This window comes from Cibotium barometz, chromosome 7, assembly GCF_041138505.1.
Source record: "Cibotium barometz isolate CiBa-2024 chromosome 7, ASM4113850v1, whole genome shotgun sequence".
Taxonomy (NCBI): Eukaryota; Viridiplantae; Streptophyta; class Polypodiopsida; order Cyatheales; family Cibotiaceae; genus Cibotium; species Cibotium barometz.
The window spans coordinates 11,542,029-11,562,006 of NC_141052.1; positions in this window are offsets into that span (position 1 = coordinate 11,542,029).

The window sequence follows — 19,978 nt, forward strand, 5'->3', positions numbered from 1 at the left end:
TCGGCAATCTAAAGGTAGACAACGCCCAATTATACATCTTCTTCTATGGAAGACTGGTCTACTAGTGGAAAGTGGGTTCCTTTCATCCCATTTGGCCGACCCACCAATGTGCCAAGTGTTAGCAAAGGCTAACATACCCTTATAATCTTAGGCAGATTCACATTAACGAACCATGCAAAGATGTAATAAGGCATATGTGCCAATTTGTATCTTCAATGTAAACACTATAGATACATGTGCAAGGTGCTCACTATAAGAGAGAATCTGAATAGTAATATAAGTTATTAATGTCTCAGTGGTGTGCTTCATCTTTGATTTATATGCAAACTTCAGTAAGTGTTGGGGCTGACCCCCAACAAGAGACTCAAGTTCTTAGAACAAATCTGATTGAGCAGGTTCAAACTGCTATGGGAGGTTGATTAAATAAATCTGATTGAGAGCACTTCACATTTAAACTGTTGTGGGAGGCTGCTTTTTCCCTAAAAGTTGAACTTTTCTATGGAGAGTGATTAGGGGCTCTCCCTTTGGAGTTCAAGCTAATGGAAATAGGTAGAAGGTGATGCACATCTAACAATGAGGCTCGATGGCATAGTTTTTGGGGTTGTTCTCTACCTTAAGGATAATGTGGGTTGATCTGGCTAGATGGGTTTTGAAAGTGTTTGATTTAGGGTCTCCTAGTCCCATTGGCTTCTTATCAAAGCTTTGGGTCCTGATGGTTTTTTTAGGGAATGACTAGGTTTAAATGCCTTTGGAAACTCTGGGGATCCAAGAACTCTTTAGTGTTTGGGGATATGGATACTCAGGGGATGGACCCCGAGCAGATTATTGCTATATGCAACAAAGTCAACTTAATATCTCTAGTTCACATTAATACATGGTTTGTTGATAGTTTTAGTGTCTTGCCGAGTAGACTATGATTGATGTTTTCCACCCCAGAAGAGGACCATCCCAGAAATCCTCAAATTTGCTTATCCCTCTGTTGTTGAATTACACTGTATATGTCTTGTCAGGTAGACTATGATTGATGTTTGTTGAAATAATACACCAAAACATCATGTGACATTGGGGATATGGGCATATGGCTCTATAGTCTAAAGGCCTGATTTGGCACAAGGTTTCTGGGCATGACCACACCTCCAAGATAGCCATAGCATATGTGGAAAGAGTCTTAGGTTGCACTCTATCCTAGGCAATGGGTGCTCTTTTTGATGCACTTTTAGATTAAGTAAATGGGATTATCATCATCTTTTAATTACTTTTGTACCAATCCTTCCAATGAATATTTACAATACAAACACACAAACACAAGTCTTTCTACATTCTCATTCTCTCTCTCACATTGTCATTATATTGTCATTAATCCTAATCTCATGTGATTAGTCTCAATCTCTTTTTTTTAGCCTAACTTTACCTTCACCATGAATTTAATCATCATGTTTGATCCACCGTAAATTCCAATAGGGTATCAGAGCTTAGGTTAACCTTCATGTTATTATTACTCATGCTAATCATGTTTACAATAAGCCTTTAATCATTATAACCTAATTAGGATTAGTCACTAATCTCATCTACTCCAAAGTTCATCTTCTCCACTCAATACTCATGGGAGGCTTCAAATCAAAAGCTACAACCAACCAAAGGCCTAGCCATCACTTAGGGCTTCACAACATCATCAAGGCCACTGGTCTACAACCTAACAACCACACCAGATCGTGCATAGGTGTAGCTGTCATCACCATTCTTGAAGAAGCTTAAAATTTATGTTTTTCTTTAATCCTAGGCTATCCAAGTCAAATTGGTACCATTCCTCTTAGCCCTAGGGATTTTTGGACCTACTCGACACATTGGTGGTGCTGGTTTTGCAAAAATTGACTTCTTGCAAGATATCTTAGCTTGGGTACTTACGAAAACTCGTTTAGAAATATTATGATTAATCCATGGTTATATTACTTAGAGACATGTTTAAGGTGGATAATATCATATAGAGACATTTCTATTCAAGGCCCAAAAGGATTTTTAGACCTTCCATAAGCTAATCAAATCTCTTACATGCTCTGTTCTTTGCTACACAACCAGAGAATAAACCCTTTTTAATTGGTGTAATAATAATTATTTTGGACCATTGGGTGTTCAGTCATACCATTGGGGACATGTTATAGATTGCTAAAGCTTCATATTGAAAAAGGCCCTTGATTTGCCCCTCCAACGATGTTTCTTCGAATTAGGGTTAGGGTTAGCAGTCTACAGCCTAAGGAGGATGAAAGATATCCATTGCAGAAATGTAGAAAGAGAAGAACAAGAGAAAAAACTAGAGAGATAAATAATGAATTTAGAGAGAGATGATTTCATGACTCATGACTTGATTAGATTGATATTGAAATGAAGCACAAGGCCTTTGCATATATAGCCCTTTCAGTATACCAAGCCCTTTGACCCTTATTAAATGCAAGATTATCCACCTATACAAGGTAGTTCACACATGAATACTCTAAAGCACACTTACATCCACGTTAAAGGGGTTGTTCACACAAATATAGGCTCGGATCTATCCCAATAATCCCCCCTAGGTGGTGAGACTTGAAAGCAAAAATAGTTTCTACCACCTAGCCCATCCACCCTACCCCTCACCATTTGCACCTCTTGTGACATGGTAGTCAGGGTAAAACTAAGGTAGCAAGGCTAGCACTTAGTCACCCCTGGCTCTTAACTGGGATAGAGAAAAAAAGAAGCCTTTTATAACTGAAGGCAACCACAGATAGATACAATCAGATTTTAGGGGGACTACCCAAGGTAGAGAACCCTTATTTGACATTCACACATAGAAACATAAAGGAAAAGTGATAAATCCCCCAAGTTGGGAGATTCTTCCCGTACATCTATTGCACACGTGTGCACATTCTTGCTCTTCAGTGATATTATCGACGACGCTCTTGGCAAGAATGCCCTAGAAAATAACATCAATGTCACTCATGGGGGAATAGCTTCTAGGGCATTTAGCCCCCATGACTCTCAGATGGCAAGGTTGAGAGGCTCGATCAGGGTTTAGGAGTCAAATAAAATGTAGCAATGGTGATGCAAGAGCACAATTTTAGTAGAAGCCCTAAATTTTGTAGATGTATGGGGCTTTAATTAGTCAATTTTATCCAAAAACAAAAAAGGCCCAATTTTTAATGATGGAAAGGACGAGTGGTCACATCCTAGGTGATTCAATGGGGCAATTCAACATGGAGATGTTGTCCTTGGGCGAGGTTTCTTCACCATCAACTTACCTAAGAGATCAAGAAGCTTTAACATAAAGCCCATACAAAGATTGGGCCATATTTGGTAGCTTTACATGGTGCTCGTTGTGGGTGTGCTACCACCTCCTCTTAGCACTCTATTTGACACAATCATCACAGCACCTCAGAGGCGAGCATGGGTGTGATCCTAGTGATGGGCCAAAGATAGCAGAGATCAAAGTCTACCGTGTTTTATCAATGGTCCCTTGTTGATGGTTCTAGATCTATCTTCTTTAAGGAACACATACCCTTGTCTTGTAGAAGGAACTTTAAATGAGTGATTGCCTCTATATTTAACTCAAAGAGTATGAAGATGAAAGCAAAGAACTCTCTAAGGAGAACAAGCAGCTGGAATGGATAGCAAGCCTCTATGTTTAGCTCAAAATTTAGAAATCGGTTAAGTGAATATTCAAAGAAAGAAATTCAGTAAAAAAAGTAACTGAATTATCAAACCTTTTTGAGAAAGATAGTTTAGAAAAAATCTTATCCGACTCGAACCTTGAATCAGACTATGACCAAGACCAAAATCTTTCGTGTCAATTTCGAGGAAAGAAGGAGTGACCAGTTTAGAAAAATACACTCAAAACTCCCGCCAAATCTGAAACTAAGTTTGAGACCCTTCGAATTGATCTGTGGATCAAGGTTATAGAATTTGAGGAATTCTAGTATGAAATTCAGAATTCCGATCAAGAAGTTTTGGGGATACTGATTCAAGAAATACTCCTTGTATTCAAAAGAAAATCAAACTGAAAACTTGCATAGAAACCCTGTTTTCTTAAAGGACTGTCTTACGCCAGAATACTGGAGGGGACAGAGGGTCCCACACCTCATCTCCGAGCCACTAGACTCTCCATCATCAACAAGAGAATGCCCTATAGAAATATCAGGCATACCAAGGGGCTCAACCACTTTCTCTTTACCTTTATGTGATGTCATGTGAATCGGGATGTAAGTGAATGAGATGTGATATAAATTGGGATAGATGTGAATGGATGATATGTGATGTGAATAGATGTGATGAGATGTGATGTGAATTAGATAGATGTGAATGAATGGATGGATGGGATGTGAATGGATGATATGTGATGTGAATAGATGTGATGTGAATTAGATAGATGTGAATGAATGGATGGATGGAATGTGAATGAATGTAATGTGATGTGAATAGATGTGATGAGATGTGATGTGAATCAGATAGATGTGAATGAATGGATGGATGGGATGTGAATGAATGTAATGTGATGTGAATTGGGATGTGAATGAATGAGATGTGATGATATGTGAATCAGATAGATGTGAATGAATGGATGGATGTGGATGTGTATGTGATAAAAATGGATGTGAATGTGTATGTAAAGAATGGATGTGAATGTGTATGTGAAGAATGGATGTGGATGTGTATATGAAGAATGCATGTGGATGAGTATGTGAAAGAATGGATGTGGATGTATGTGAAAGAATGGATGTGGATGTGTATGTGAAAGAATGTGATGTGATGTAAAGAGATGTGATGTGACATGAATATATGTGGATATGAAGTGATAGATATGAATGTATGGATAGATGTGGGTAGTCATACATGTGAACGATTGGATGGATGTGGATGAATGAGATGAGATGTGTATGAATGAGATATGATATGGATAGAAGTGATGTGATATAATGTGGATAGAATGTATGTGATGATGGGATGGTGATGAGAATGAATGTGATGGATATGAAAATGAATGAATGAATGAATGAATGAATGTGATGGTTGGATATGAATGAATGTGATGTGATGGATGTAAATGGATGTGATGTAAATGAATGTGATGGACGTGAATAGATGTGATGTGATGTGAATGAATGAGATGTGATGTCATGTGAATCGGGATGTGAGTGAATGAGATGTGATGTAAATTGGGATAGATGTGAATGGATGATATGTGATGTGATGAGATGTGGATATGGGTAGATACGAGTGGATGAGATCTGATGCGGATAAATGAGGAAAGATGTGATGAGATGGAAAATGATGTGATGAGAATGGAAATACTTATGAAATAAATGAGGATTGATGTGGAACAATGTGGAAAGATGAGAGTTCGTTATAGAAACTGTATTTATGACTCATTGGTACTCTTCAACTACTAAGGCCTTGGCATCTTCGAGCTTTCTTATTTCTTCATTGGCATTGGGATATTCACCAACCCCCTTAGGAGTTGCTAATTGTTCTCCTTGCTTTCCCTAGTCTAATCCTCCAAGATTGATCCCTTGACCCCTCTCATCCTTTGATTGGGTGGATCCGGTATCAATTGTATCTTCTTTGGATCCGTCTTGGATTGTAACCCGTGTGTCCCCCTTTCCTACTTTCTTCACTCTTCTCTTGCGGCCAGATCTGGAAATAGTCGCATCTGCTCGATTTCTTCCCTTTTTTCCTAATTGAGCCTGAGCTCGTGTTAGGACATTGAGCAGTGTGATCTTCCCAGATTGTACACTAATGGTCCAGATGGTGGCCTGATTAACAGTACAAGCAGAGCCACTTGCTCGGTAGGGACAATCCTTGATCAAGTGATCAATCCCACATTTATTGCAGATGAGCACTGGCATGTCATTGGGCGTGGCCGCCACTTGTTGTGGTTGTTGGTGTGTATGATTCATATTCTTGTTTGGGCATTCGGCTACTTGATGTGGCCCACCACAAGCAGCCATAGCATTGTAAAGGTCCTCTTCTCATATTTGAGTTTATTTCCTTGCCCTTCCACTGTACCATAGTTTGAAACATAGGTACTGGCATGTTATTCTGTAGGACATAGTATTCTAGTGTAACCTCAGTCATGTCCTCGTAGTATTCCCCGCTAAGTTCTATTTCCCGCACCATGTCAACATTTTCTGATGGCTCTTCAATCATGCATCTTATGGTCTCTAGCCCCTCTCTAGAAACAAGGCAACAATTGATCATTTGTCAATCTTTCCCGAAGTTTGCACCTTGAATTTAAGTGTTTCAGATGAGAGACATAGTCTCTCATTGACTCATCTTCCTTTTGTTTGATATGTAATTGTGCCACAGGGCTCCATCTGTCACCACTGCGGGCAAAATTGGGCACAAAAATATTCTTTAACCTTGTGATGTTAACCTTATCCTTAGGATTAAGGGTTCAGAACCACTGATGAGCTTTACCCTCTAAGGTCAGTGAGAAGGCATATCACATAACTAACCAGTCCGCAGGTTTCACATGTGGATTCAAAAATCTCTACATGTTGGATAGGATCCCCGTCCCCAGAGAACTTTTGAACAAGTTTTGAAATGATATGGGGTTTCATCTGGGAAGGTCGAGGTTCTAGAGTAGAGCCTAGTTCTCTGACCATCCCTCAACCCTGCTGCCATATTTAACAGGTCTTCCCTTGTGGCCATATTAAGGTCCATGGCTGGATCATTTCTAGGCCTCTGGGGAATTGCTCCCCCCCTTCCTAGACCTCGTCCCCTACCTGTATTGGCTCTTCTAGGTACCTCGAGTTCATGGAATGGTCCAGTTGTGGTACCCTAGTGGGATTCCCCATTAGTCGCTTCTGCCCGTCTTTGTGTAATTAAGAGCTCCATGTCTTATAAGAATGTAGGGTTATTGATCATTAGCTCAATATCCTTTTTGGTATAGAGTCGGTCTTCTACTTCTATAGCCATGTTAGCTATGTTATCCTCTTCTTCTCTAGTTTTAAACCCTTACTGTATTCTGGATTCCACATTGATGGGTTCCAAGTTCAGAATTTCTCCCTCACGTCTACCTGTATGGATATGAACATTCCTGAGATAATGGCAGCCATGTTTGCGCATGGAACAAGTGTCATTGCAGATATTGACATATGGCACAAGCGCATTGGTTATGTGAATGTACAACGACTGAAGTCTATGCAGGCCCAAAATATTGTTACAGGTTTACCAAAGTTTAAGGTTGACGGTATGCATAAGGTATGTGAAGCATCCCAACTTGGTAAGCAAGCCAAACATGCTTTCCCACACATAAAAAGCATGTCAGTGAGTGCAAGGCCATTGGATGTCATACATTCAAATGTATGGGGACTGACCAAGACTGCAACAATTGCAGGCTACAGGTACTATGTTACATTCATTGATGACCACACTAGGAAAGTGTGGGTTTATTTCAAGGAGAAAAGTGAGGTGTTTGCTCACTTTTAGAGATTTAAAGCCTTGGTCGAGAAGGAAAAAGGCCTGCAAATAAAATGCCTAAGATCAGATGGTGGGGGAGAATATTTCTCCAATGAGTTCAATGATTTCGTGAGAAAGTAGGGAATCAAGAGACAATTTACGTGTAGGTACACTCCGCAATAGAATGGTGTTGCAGAAAGGAAAAATAGGCACATTACAGAAGTGGCACGTGCCTTGAGGGTGAAAAGAATATGCCACATTACTTTTGGGTAGAAGCAGTAGCAATTGTTGTGTACATTATGAACAGGACACTGACTGCCTGTTCATGGTGGTATGACTCATGAACAGAAGTTTACAGGCATAAGACCGGATGTGTCTCACTTGAAAGTGTTTGGGTGTATTGCACATGTACATGTTCTTGATGAAGTGAGAACAAAGGTAGAGAAATGTTCTTGATGAAGTGAGAACAAAGTTAAATCCAAAGGTAGAGAAATGCATCTTCATTGATTATGCTATGGAGAAAAAAGGTTATAGATGCTATAACCCTACCACTCGTGAGATGTGAGTAAGCAGAGATATTGTCTTCAATGAGATGAGTAGTTGGATACCGTTCGTAGAGACAATGTATCTAAATATCACACCGTGTTTGACCCAAAATTGCCACTTTAAGGGTTTAGGGATATACGATATAATCGACATTGCTCAAACACCTTCCTTAAGCAAGCCAGATGGTCTTCCCATTGAGAGTGTGCACATAGATCATCAATGAATACCTCCAACCAATTCTGCAAAAAGTAGTCTTTGAAGGTTGTGCACATCAATCATTGGAATGTTGCTGGGGCATTGGTGAGACCGAAAGGCATGACTTTGTATGCAAACGTCCCCCACATTGTATTGAAAGCTATCTTATGCTAGTCTTCTGGTGCTACAGATCATCAATGAATACCTCCAACCAATTCTGCAAAAAGTAGTCTTTGAAGGTTGTGCACATCAATCATTGGAATGTTGCTGGGGCATTGGTGAGACCGAAAGGCATGACTTTGTATGCAAACGTCCCCCACATTGTATTGAAAGCTATCTTATGCTAGTCTTCTTGTGAGACCGAAAGGCATGACTTTGTATGCAAACGTCCCCCACATTGTATTGAAAGCTATCTTATGCTAGTCTTCTGGTGCTATAGACACCTGATTGTAGTTTGAAAATCTGTCCAAGAAGCTGTAAGCTTCTTCACTAGCCACTCTCTCCAAAACATGTTCCATATAGGGGGAAATGGATAATGGTCTTTCCTAGTAGCTGCATTGACCTTTTTAAGATCGACACATACCCTAAGGTTTCCATTCTTTTTTGGCTATCTTATGCTAGTCTTTTGGTGCTATAGACACCAGATTGTAGTTTGAAAATCTGTCCAAGAAGCTGTAAGCTTCTTCACTAGCCACTCTCTCCAAAACATGTTCCATATAGGGCAACGGATAATGGTCTTTCCTAGTAGCTGCGTTGACCTTTTTAAGATCGACACATACCCTAAGTTTCCCATTCTTTTTTGGCACTATTTACGATTGTGACAACCAATCCATATGTTCTATCTCATACAGCAATGAGTTTATTGATTTCCTCCTTTACAATTGCCGCATATTTAGGATTCATCTGGTATGGTTTTTTCTTGGTTGGTCATGATCCTTCTATGATTGGGATTGTATTATGTTGCACCACCTAAGGTGGTACACCCTTCATCTCCTTGTAGTTCCAGGCGAAACAATCCTTAATCTCCTTAAGAAGAGTAACGAGCTCATTTTCTTCAGCCGCCGTTAAAGTCAAGTCCTTAGTGATATAAATAGGTTTGGCTTCCTCCCCTAGTCCCGTAATATCAACTTCCTTGACTTCAGCTGGGGGCCATTGTATGATGTGGACAACCCATTTTCCTTAACCCTTTTTGCCGTCAGGCAGACCACTTTCCGTTCGTCTGTTCGTCTCAATAGTGTAGGTTCCTTCCATGTGTGTGTCTTGTATCCATCCCTAGGGAATAAATGGATGGACTCATCCTGCACATCTTCCTCAAACATTCTTGACATTGTGTTTCCTTGAGATCCCTCTTCCATCCCTTCTCGAATTGGAGTAGGTACGTCCAATTCTCTTTCCCTTGTTGGCTCGTTTCTTGGATACATTGAATCCCTGACCGGTTAGCCCTTAACTTGGCTTCATGAAGACGTTGACATTCTTCTACTGAGGCCCTGGCATCTTTAAGCTTCCTTATCTCCTCTTCGGCATTTGGGTATTCCCCAAATCCTTTAAGGGTTGATGGTCTTTCTCCTTGCATCTCTAGGTCAGGCTCTTTTTGTTTCACCGCTTGATCCCCTTCTTCTATTGATTGGGGATCTGGTGTCGATCGTATCTTCTTCGGATCCATCTTTTATTGTGACCGTGGTGTCACCCTTGCCCACTTTTTTCACTCTTCTTCTCTGGCCAGTTCTAGAAGTGGTTGTATCTGCTCGGTTCTTCCCCTTGTCCCCCAATTGGGCCTGGGCTCGTGTCAGGACATTGAGTGGCATGATATTTCCAAGCTACACACTAATGGTCCAGACGGTGGCCTAGTTAGAAGTGGAAGTCAAACCACTTGCATGATATGGACAATCCTTGATCAAATGATCAATGCCTCATTTAGTACAAGGAAGTAGTGGCATGTCATTGGGTGGAGCAGTCAATTTGTTGGGGTTGGTGCGTATGAACCACATTCTTGTTTGGACACTCAGCGATTCGATGCAACCCATCACAGCCAAAACATTGCAGCGGTCCTCTCCTCGTGTTTGAGTTTATGTCCTTACCCTTCCACTGTACTGTGGTTTGAAACACAGGTATTGGCATGTTATTCTGTAGGACATAGAATTCTGGTGCAATCTCCAGAGCTTCCTCATAGTACTATCCACCAAGTTCTACTTCACGCACCATATCCATATCTTTTGATGGCTCTTCGATCAATACTTGGTTGATTTTAGCCTGTGGTGGTGGTAGAACAGGTGTGGTGGTAGAGGTGAAGTGTCATGTATCGGAAACATCCCCCTAGGTAAATAAGAAGAGTTGGGCTATCCTGCAGTTGGAGTGATTTGCACAGGTGGTGCTTTGGTAAGGCCAATGGAGCTCTAAGTGCCTGCAGTTGTACAACTGTTTGGAAACTTGGATATATGCACATGGAGGTGTCATGATTCCCTAATTTTACACAGTGTGCACAATAGAGTAGTGGCCTTGCTCTCTTAGCTATGGACATTCAATGGTAGTGATTTAATCTGCACATAGAGCACCACACCAATTCCCTACGGGGGTAAACATGGGTATGCCCATGCCCAAATGTTTCTCTTCCCTTCTTTACCTTCAATTTTTCAAGTATTGCATTACTGAGCTCGTCCCCGTAGTCATGTTTCCGACTTGCTTGCTCCAAGTTCCAATCTCTTGGTGACTCGAAACACGCAAAGTTGTTGCTCTGCCGAAGATATTCTAACATCTTTTGGTTGTGGCAATTCCAACATATTATCTTCATATTTAATTGCCAATTTGCAACATGCATCTAGAATAGCCGATCAGGCTTATACCAGATAATCATGCATCTTGTGGTCTCTAACTCCTCTCTCGTGTTGCTTTGAGGTGATTCAGGCGTGTTTCAAGCCTCGTTTTGACTCTACAAATTTTCCACAAACACTCTATGAAGTCTCGATTTTAACTTGTGTATGCCCAATTTTTGCTTGAGTGTAAAGTGTAGCAAAAATTTGGTTTACAAGACACTATGTGTATATAAATTAAGTATTACAAGTGTTGGTGGATGTCCCTCCATGAGAGTGCATAGGTGTGGAGCATATAAATCCTTTTCTAACAACCATAATCGTAGTAGCTCTAAGAGGCATCTAAGCTCACTCCATGGGAGTGCATAGGTGTGGAACATAGAAATCCTTTTATCTTTGCTTATACCATTTTTTCTTATTGTAATATACTCTACTTTCCTATCTGTTGCTGCCTTCTACAAGCTATGTTGAGGTTGGCTTATAATGGATTCTTGCTCCCTTCGGGGGTAAATGTACTAATGTCTACTTCTCTCTCTATCATTGCCTTCTATTTCGCTTATGTTTGTTTTAAAAACAAGTTCTATATTTGATTAGTATTCTAAGTTTACACCATTGTGGTTTAGGCTATAATGGATTATTTCTCCCTTTAGGTGGATGCACTAATGTGAGCTATGGTTTTTGTACGCCCGGAAGCTTCCCATTTCATTGTAGAAAAAGGAAACTAAACCTTAATAATTCCCTTAACAATTCCAAATCAAAAAATCATAAATCGGAGAGAAGGATAATGATAATTATTCATACATCGATAATCCAAAGATCAAACTCAAGAAGTCCACACTAGTCTTTATGTATAAGCAAAACATCATTTACATAGGCTTCATCTATTTAGATATCAATGCTCGACTGTTGTCTATGTGATTTTGTAGGAATCGGGGCTAATTCTATGCTATAACTACTCCTCCTCTTTTAGGATAATCCATTTTGTGTAAGAGTAGCACGGACACCTCCCCTTTAAGGAGGACACTGAGATGGCCATAGAGATAGTTAAGAGATAGCTTATGAAGGGTTTGACTTAATTTGGCATCATGTCAAATTAAGCTACATGCCAGTGTGAGCTAATATGATTGATCAGACCACACTTTGGATTTGGTGGAGGCATCTTGGGACACTTTGTCCTAGGAATTTAGGGGTCTAGATGAGTCTCAAACCTTCTAGTAGGATCTAGAAGCTTCTAGAGACTTAGATAAGCCTAGAAGCCTGTAGACTTAAAAAGACATAGAAAGACCTAGAAGGACCTAGAAGCACCTAAAAGATTCTAAAACTAGATAGATCTAGAAGCTTTTAACCACCCTCATGAGCACTATATATAGACCGAATTAGGTAGCTTCATAATCAAGTCCACTCATTCACTTAAATTACCTTCCTAGCTTTTAACACTAGCATATAACCTTCTGTCGCTCAGCATCTTTCTAGAGTACACAGCTAGAAAGGAAGGGGCGAGAAATTATATCTATCTATTTCTCTCAATATTATTTTGTGTGTATGGGGGGGGGGGGAGAGAGAGAGAGAGAGAGAGAGAGAAAGAAAGAAAGATTTTATTAACGTCTTCCAAAAGACCGAACTTGGCCTATGAGACAAATCGGTGTACCTGTATGGGGTATCCTCTGTCATCCCAACAAAATGAAAAAGTACTGAACTAAAAAGCTAAATCTGGGTGTGCAATAAGTACAATGAGTGGGGGAGGGGATGGAGCTCTACTACTAGGAGAATGCAAAGCTATATGCATGGAGTATACAATCATGATATGCAACCTAGCTAGCTCCATCCTGTACCATACTGGGGGTATAAAATGGTATACATCAATGAAGGGGGTGCCCACAGCTCCCTAAAGAATATGCCTGGGTGTGCTCTAAAGCCAGCCAGTCGCTCCGCACCCTCCCTGTGAAACTAAGCTTTGATCTCTGTCATCTCTCTCTGGTATAGGCATGGTGCCCGAAAGCTAGGTGTCCTCTGTCTCGTGCGGGCTCTAAGTGTCTCTGCTCTTTGGAGAGTAATTCCCTGCCATGTAGGGACTGGGAGCGGGATGGATCTCTGAAAAAATGTAGTAATCTATGTCTGTCGTCCCCCCTCTGGAGCTGTCTGAGCCTGTAATGATGTCTCTCTATGGCGCTGTATGTCTAGAATGAATCTCCCCAGTATGCGCTGGTCTGCTGCCTCAAAGATCTGGCGTAGGGAATGTGGCTCTCTGAATAAAATGTGATATCTCTCTCTGATGGCTGTATATGCTCTGCATCTGCATACATAATGCTCCTCACTCTCCACCTCCTCTCTGCACAATCTGCATACCCTCTCCTCTAGGGGGACCCGTGCTGCTCTGCCAATCTCAATCTCCAATCGGTGTGATGAAACTCTAAGCTGACCAATAGCCACTCGCCGGGAGCCGTGTGGTAAAAAGCCCTCCATGTATCTAGGCCTCTCTATAAATCCATCATCAGTGATACTCATGAAGTGATCTCTGTAGTATAGCATCTACGGTGGAAGAGGCTGTGTAGGCGATATCCATGTCTCTCGTGTATAGAGCTGCCATAGGTCCTGTCTCAATACTCTGTTCCTCTCACTATGAGAGAGACGGATTTGTGGTGCATCCCTGTCATACTGGAATGGTGGTAGATGATCCATGTCTAGGCCATGCTGTGAGAACCAATGTGTGACCTGTGCATACCATGATCGTCTGTCTCTTGCCTCAGCCAGCTGTCTCGATGCCTCAAAAGCTCTGTATGACAATCTGTCCTGTGGCATCTCTCTGAATCTGTCTAGCAGGCATATAGTCTGAAATATGGCCTCTACCATCATAGGAGGCGCAGCAAACTCTGCTCGGATAATGTCATGAGGTACTGACAGTTTGCTGCGTATCATGTGTGCCATCATGAGGGCCTGTGGTCTCTCTATCTGTGTCCACCAATGGGTAGCAAGGCCTGGCGCCCATACTGCTGCTCCATACATAAATGCCGGTGTGACTAATGTGTCAAATAGCCACCCCTTCGTCCGAGGCTCCTGAAAATGCACATGGTGGCACTGTCTCTCTAGCATAGCCAATGCTGCATATCCCCGTGTCAATCTAGCTCTGGCTGCTGAACCCATGGTGAAGCGGGTGGCTGCTATAGAGAAGGTAACCCCTAGGTACACGTATGATGTAACCACCTCCACCTGGCATCCTGCAAGAGTGAATGTCAGCTGACTCCTGCCCTGTCTTGATGTATGAAAGACCATAACCTTGGTTTTCCCAAGGTTCACAGTAAGACCCCTCTGTGTGCAGAAATCATCGACGAGTGCATGTAGATGCTGCTGTAGACCACCTGGAGACTCAGACACTAATACAATATCATCAGCATAAAGCATAATATATACTGAGGTACCTGCTAAATCAACTCCATCTCCGCCTCCCCGTGTCATGAAGTCAGCCACCTCATCAATGTATAACCCAAATAGCGTGGGGGAAAGTGGGCATCCTTGCTTCACACCAATGGTCCTAGCAATAGTCTTGGACATACCTCCTGGACATCTGACTCACCCAAAAACCTGCTCATATAATGCATAGATGCCCCATGTCATATCTGCTGGTATGCCAAGAGACTGCAGGCGCTGAAAGAGCCTCTCTCGTGGTACTGTGTCAAATGCCTTGCGGAAATCCACAAAGTAGCAATAGAGCTTTCTCTTCCTCACTCTGGCCTGATCAATCATACATCTCAAAGTGAATACATGGTCAGTGGTAGAGAAAGCTCTCCTAAAGCCTGCCTACCCTGATGAGCGTAAACCTGCTCGCTTAGCATATAAGCTAAGCTCTTGCTCCAACACTACACCATAGAGTTTGGCCAGCACGTGGCCAACCATAACCGTCCTGTAGTTGCTCGAATCGAGCATATCCCCTATTTTGTGAATCGGCACAATGGTGTGCATCGTCCACTCCGCAGGCAAACCCTCTGCTAGTGCCCTGTTAAAAGGTGTGCAAGAAAAGGAGAGAGAGAGAGAGAGAGAGAGAGAGAGAGAGAGAGAGAGAGAGAGAGAGAGAGAGAGAGAGAAGAGAGAAGAAACAATTTCAATATCATTATTTGTTATTTGTATTTTTAAACTATTCCTTGAATAATATTCTTGATTTTTGATTTCAAGTTACCTTCCTGCCCACCTCTATTTTTTCTTTTTTAAAATCTTCAACTCAAAGCTTTGTAAGATTATATTGGAGAGAAAGTGTGCCATCTTTCTAGCCATATGAAAATATGGTTATTTATATATTTATATAAATAATATACATATATATATTAATTATACATGTTATATATAAATAATGTAAGTATGCATAATAGTGCAACATTCCTAAATTTCTTACACTAATGGTTTAATCATGCACAAGCATTATAATATGCTCTTGTCCATGCTTGCATGTTGCTATACACTCAGTATCATGATGCTTAGAGGTTTAACAAAGTGCATATCAAGTGTTTATATCGAGATTTTCACAAAGGCTTTCAAGAAATAATATTCAAATAGATAGAGGTCTTCTATGTTGACTTCTAGGTGCTCATAATTTTTAGATTGTTATACATAGGCATGGAGAGAGAGAGAGAGAGAGAGAGAGAGAGAGAGAGAGAGAGAGAGAGAGAGAGAGAGAAGAGAGATATATATTTAATACCATTGTTATTTGTATTTTTAACTCTTTTGCCTTGAATAACGTTATTGATTTCAATTTCAAGTTACCTTCTTGCGCCCACCTGTAGTTTTTATATTATAGAGAAATTGTTTGATATGTTAATAAAGTCCTAGGATACACAACATGGTGTCCAATCAAAAGTAGAGTATAAACATCAAACCAAACACTATTTGTCCCATCAATGCAAACTTGCACTCTAGGCCACCACCAAGGCAACCCATGAGATAGCTCATAGTGTCCTATTGCATTGAACCCCATCTTTAAATAGACTTCTTCTAGTGAAGAGCAAGTAGTTGTATGATCAAATATGGGTACACTGTGATTGATAGATAGGGAGCCTTATTGATATACCCACTTCTCCAAGAAGGTTTTACCACACGTGTATCCTCAATAATGTTCTTTCTACATCCTCAAAAATATGAAAGACATACGGTGTGATTAAAAACAATTTTGGAAAACATCAATCATAGTCTACCTAGCAAGACACTAAAACTATCAACAAACCATGTATTGATATGAACCAGAGATATTAAGTTGAATTTTCATATGGAAATAATCTCCTCAGGCTCCATCCCCTGAGTATCCATATTCTCAAACACTAAAGAGTTCATGGATTCCCAAAGTTCCCAAAGTTATACAAATCTAGTCATTCCAAAAAAAAAACCATTAGGACCCAAAGCTTTGCTAAGAAGCCAGTGGGACCAAGAGCCTCAAACACTTTCAAAGCTCATCTATCCAGATCAACCCACATTATCCTTTAAGGTAGAGAAACCCCAAAAGGTATGCCACATAGAGCCTCATTGTTAGATGGGCATCACCTTTCACCTCTTCCATCAGCTTGAACCCTAAAGGGAGAGTTCTAGATCACTCTCCCATAACAAAAATCAACTTTCAGGGGTGGCAAAGCATCCTCCCATAACAGTTTGAACATGCTCAATTAGATTTGTTCAGTCTGATTGGTTCAAGCAGTCTCCCATGGTAGTTTGAATGTGCTCTCAATCAGATTTATTTAATCAGCCTCCCATAGTAGTTTGATCTTACTTTATCAAATTTGTTCTAAGCACTTCAGCCTCCTATTGGTGGTACGCTACAACACTTATTGAGTTTTGTATACAAAACAAAGATGAAGCACAATACATAGAAGAACACCGAGATGACATAATTGCTTGATAATTTATGTTACTATAAAATTGTTTTCAATTCTTTCTTATAGAGTGAGTGCCTTGCACATGTACATATAGTGTTTACATTGAAGATATGAATCAACACGTATGCCTTATTACATCTTTGTGTGATTCATTAATGTAACACCTGGCACACCCAGTGGGCTAGCTGAATGGATGAAATCCACTTTCCATAGCAATAGACTAATCTTCCATAGAAGAAGAAGTATAATTTGGGTCCTCTCTGGACTTGTCGTCATCTGCCTTTAGATTGTTGATACCTCAATAGTTATGTAGATTTCTATACTGAATTTCCACCACTTGGCATACCCACTTTCCATCAGGAGTAGTAGATCAATCTTCCATTGGGGTCCTTTGGATTTGTCGTCTTTCGGATTGCCAATACCCCAATGGTTTCATGGATTTCTCTACTGAATTTCCATCACTTGGGCATTTGGATGAACTTATTTGTAATTGAATACACCTTTGTAGAATATGTACTATGAGTAGTCCATCGAGCTATAGGGGCCACACATGTTGGTGTGCTCATAGCCAATATTCATTATCCCAAGTAAAAAATCCATTGGTTGTCTTCCATCCACCTCTGGATTTGTCATCATCTGGCTTTGGATTGCCGATACCCCAAGGATACCCTAATATTCATTATCCCAAGTAAAAAATACATCGGTCATCCACCTCTGGATTTGTTATCGTTGTCCACCTCTGGATTTTTTGTCGTCCACCCTGCCACCTTTGGTCCTCTAGATTTTTCATTGTCCACCTCTAGATTGCCGATACCCCAATGGTTCCATGGATATCTACACTGAATTTCCACCACTTGGCACACCCACTTTCCATAAGTAGTAGTAGACTAGTCTCCACTAGATTTGTCGCCATCTACCTCTAGATTTTTGGTACCCCAATGGTTCTGTGGATTTCTATGCTGAATTTCCACAACTTGGCACACCCACTTTCCATTAGTAGTAGACCAATATTCCATATAAGAAGAAGTATAATTGGGGTCCTTTGGATTTGTCATCGTTCGCCTTTAGATTGCCGATACCCCCACAGTTTCATGGTTTTCTATACTGAATTTCCATCACTTGGACATCTAGATGAACTTCTTTATAATCTAAATACACCTTTGTAGAATATGTAGTACTATGTGTAGTCCACCAATGAGCTATAGGGGCTAAGCATGGTGGTGCTCGAAGAAATATTCATTATCCCGAATAAAACATCCAATCAACTTCAGCATGCCACCATTCTAGTCATTTGATGGGTTTGATCGACGGATCCAAATGATGATTTTTCACCCTATTTGTATATCCTTTTTCTTAATTGCATTCTACCAATCTTGTGTTAGTGGATCTAGCATATTGTAATAAAAATGTGTTAATTTCACTCTAGTTGGGTTGAGAGGCAACAAAATAGATGAAAGATCCCTGTCCCCTCCACACAACGAATTCAAGGGTGCTAGCAGAGCAGAAGTAGCACTTCTTGCGCGGGGCAGGGTCCCTCACTCGGGGCCTCGCCCACGGATATCCGGACAAGAGACTAATCCCTCAGTTCTTCCAAAATCGAACCCGGAAAAAACTTCCCTCACCCAAAAAGCACGGGCAATTCCTCCACGATAATTTTACTCTAACGTAGTCAAGAGCCTTAATTAACTGAACTGATCAGATCGAACCCATAAGTCTCATAGTCAGATCAAGGAAAAGACTTGCACTTGGATCATAGAGACCAACGCTTTTTTCCTCATTTATGAGGCACAACCGTTGATTTTTTCCCATAGAACAATTTTTATCCGGGATTTGCTTCATCTATCGTACTATAACAGAATTGAGTCTCATTTTAGGGATCCATCAATCCAGCCTAACCCCATCTAGTCCCGTGGGTTAGCCAACCGCCCAACCACTGTAGTGATGGGATCCATTTAAGAATTTGGTTAGGTTTTGTCCCGAGTACCAGAGAAAGAGTTCCCAGGTCCCCTAGAGCCGGATATTCATGCAAACTTAAAACTAGTCACACCACTTACACACCCAATATGAAATTGCCTTTTTCACAGATTCAGCTGTCTTTAAAACAATCTTTTAATGAAACTATAGTATCACTGATCATAATCCTCCAAAATTATTCAGTTGAATTCTAATTTCCAATTTTTCCTTCATCAGTGTACCTATGGCATCATTGGCAACAACCAGAACGCTCACCACCTATCCACTCAAGGGCCTTTTCGATAGTTCCTAGCTCATAGTACCCGGTAATATATTCACTTATAAAAATCAAAATGGAATCTCCATTGAAGATCAACCAACATATCCATATAAAAGAGCCATGGACTCATCCGTTGAGGAGCACCAAGGTCAATCAACCAGATCCATGCCCGAATTCAGAAAACAACTCTTACTCCTTGTTCCAATATCTTCCCCGACACACATGTGGATATCTTCGGTGACCCAGAGCCCGAGCACCGTATGGTCAGCACCCTCTAGGATCCTTCGCAGGTCACCTAGCGCTTCACTCATAGGCCGCTTCCTTGGTCCCTCATCCACCGTACCGGAAGCTTACCATTTAAATCAAACCGAGGCTTATCAAGACCTCGGTCGACCTTGCTACACCAGACGTCCTCCGTTGACTCTCCGTCAGCTATTGCAACTTTATCAGTTAGGTCTTCCATGACCTCATTCACAAGACGGTCAAAATGCTTCCCTAGCATTCTTGCACTAAGCTAAGGACCAACCGAGTAAGGGATACCATCTATCCACCACGAGATGAACCAACCCAAAATAGGGTATTGAACATGCCAACCCCGATTCCAGAAGGAAGAGAAGAGGACTCCCAGACCAACACAATGTCTAGAATGTTTGAGGAAAATGAGTTTCCTTCCCCGTGGAAGAATACGAAACACCTACATGGGAAGAACACTCTATATCCAAAGAACCTAGGGATATAGAAAGCCTCGTGGCTATACTATCCACGCCTGTCTAGATGCCGTTAGGGCAACTGTTACGTAATTCACCAACCTTAGGATAGGTGTAAAAGAATGGGTCGAGGGCGGTTTAAGGCCAACTGATAATATGGAGAAGACTCTGCCACCCTTGGCAAAAAGAACCTTGAAGCATACAAAGGAAACT